A 2,063-nucleotide genomic window follows, 5' to 3' on the forward strand; every position below is an offset into this window, starting at 1 on the left:
TAACATAATGTTCTCAAGGTTCCTCCAGTTTACAGTATGTATCAGTGCTATATAGGAAAAGTTCATTCCTTTTCATTGTCAAATAATATTACATTACGTGGATATACCACATTTTATTTATCCATTCATCAGCTGATGGACATTTGGGTTGTTTCCATTTTTTGGCTATTATGAATAATGCTGCCATAAACATCTGTGTACGGGTTTTTGTGTGGACGTATGTTTTTATTTCTCTCAGGTATATTCTTAGGATTAGAATTGCTGCATCCTATGGTAACTCTACATTTAACCTTTTGAAGAACTGCCAGAGTGTTTCCCACAGCAGACGCAACATTCTACATTGCCACCTGCAATGTATGTGGGTTCCATTTTCTCCACTACAGTTGTGATTATCTACTTTTTTTTTTTTTTTTTTTTTTTGCGGTACACGGGCCTCTCACCGTGTGGCCTCTCCCACTGCGGAGCACAGGCTCCGGACGCGCAGGCTCAGCGGCCATGGCTCAGGGGCCCAGCCACTCCGCAGCATGTGGGATCCTCCCGGACCGGGGCACGAACCCGCGTCCCCTGCGTCGGCAGGCGGACTCTCAACCACTGCGCCACCAGGGAAGCCCCTGTGATTATCTACTTTTTGACAGGATGTGACGTGCCATCTCACTGCGGTTTGACTGGTGTTTCCCTGACGGATAATGACACTGAGCACGTTTTCATGAGGTTATTAGCCATTTTTTGGAGAAAGGTCTATTCAGATCCTTTGCCCATTTTAATTTATTTTTATTTTCCAATTTGAAAGCAGTCACTGTTTATTAACTGACCAGATTACAGAAATAATCCTGGCAGATACTTTAGTTCATCCTTCTAATAAGCCTGTTGATCTGGTCTTCCCTGTTGCCAGCATCTCCACCTTCCACCAAATGGGCGGTCTTTTTCTTCATTCTGCTTCGTGGAGAAGACAATTTAAAGGACCACAGCAAGTTGTCTGCTTCTTTGAAATGTTTTCCAATGGTATAGATCTCATGAATCAGATCCTTCCTGCAGATGGTACCACACTTGCCGAGAGACGGAGCCACCAAGGCATCACCTATCAGGGCACTTCGCTTCTGTTGAGTTTGCCATAACCACGCTTGTAGGTCAGCTCACTTACTGACTTCAGGTTTGGGTGCCCCCCCGCGATGTACAGCTCCACAATTGTCAGCATGTTCATTAACATTCTGAGAATTCATAAAGATGCCATTGAGCTTCACAAAGGTGCCACTGAAGATCTGATGGAGGCTAAGAAGCTGCAACACTTTTCGAACGTTTGGGCTCACAACACTGACACCTCTGATCCTGATGACAAATGCCAACTTGGGTTCTGCAGGTACATAGAAGTTGCCGGCTTTTCTTGCCATCCTAGCCATTCGGATTTCTGTTCTGTACATCCGCCTGTATTCCTTGTAATAGTGATTAGCTTCTTCATAGATAAGCTTCCTCCTTGCCTTTCGAAGCATCTTTTGGGCAAACTTCTTTCTCAGGCACTTGATCTTAAGCTCTGCAAAATTCTTTTGCTCTTTCTTAAGGGTTTCTGGCACAGCAGGAACCTTCTTTTTCTTCTCTTCTGCACCCTCCATGGTTCCAGCTGGGAAAGAGCTGCCCATTTTTAAATTGGGTTATTCATGTTTTTTAAATTATTGAGTTATAAGAATTTTTTATACAGTCTGGATACAAGTCCTTCAGATACAGAATTTGCAAATATTTCTCCCATTTGGTGGGTTGTCCTTACATTTTCTTGATGGTGTCTGTTAAAGCATAAAAAGTCTTACTTTTGATGAAGTCCAATTTATGTTTTTCTTTTGTTACTTGTGCTTTTGGTGTCGTACCTAAAAATTATTGCCTAATCCAAGGTCATGAAGGTAGTTGCAGGTTTGTTTTCTTTTGCGTCTTACGGCTTTAACTCTTAGAATTAGGTTTATGATCCTTAAAGTTAATTTCTGTATATGGTGTGAGGAAGGAGTCTACTTTCATTCTCTTGCCGGTGGCAGTCCAGTTGTCCATATGTTGTCCACCATATGTTGAAAGACTATTCT

At 42.5% G+C, this 2,063-nt stretch overlaps 1 pseudogene; it reads right to left on the reverse strand.

Moving 5' to 3' along the window:
* Positions 1-842: 842 nt before the first annotated feature.
* Positions 843-1,607, reverse strand: LOC137228680 (large ribosomal subunit protein uL30 pseudogene; annotated as a pseudogene).
* Positions 1,608-2,063: the final 456 nt, after the last annotated feature.

The sequence above is a fragment of the Pseudorca crassidens genome, chromosome 8, assembly GCF_039906515.1.
Source record: "Pseudorca crassidens isolate mPseCra1 chromosome 8, mPseCra1.hap1, whole genome shotgun sequence".
Taxonomy (NCBI): domain Eukaryota; kingdom Metazoa; phylum Chordata; class Mammalia; order Artiodactyla; family Delphinidae; genus Pseudorca; species Pseudorca crassidens.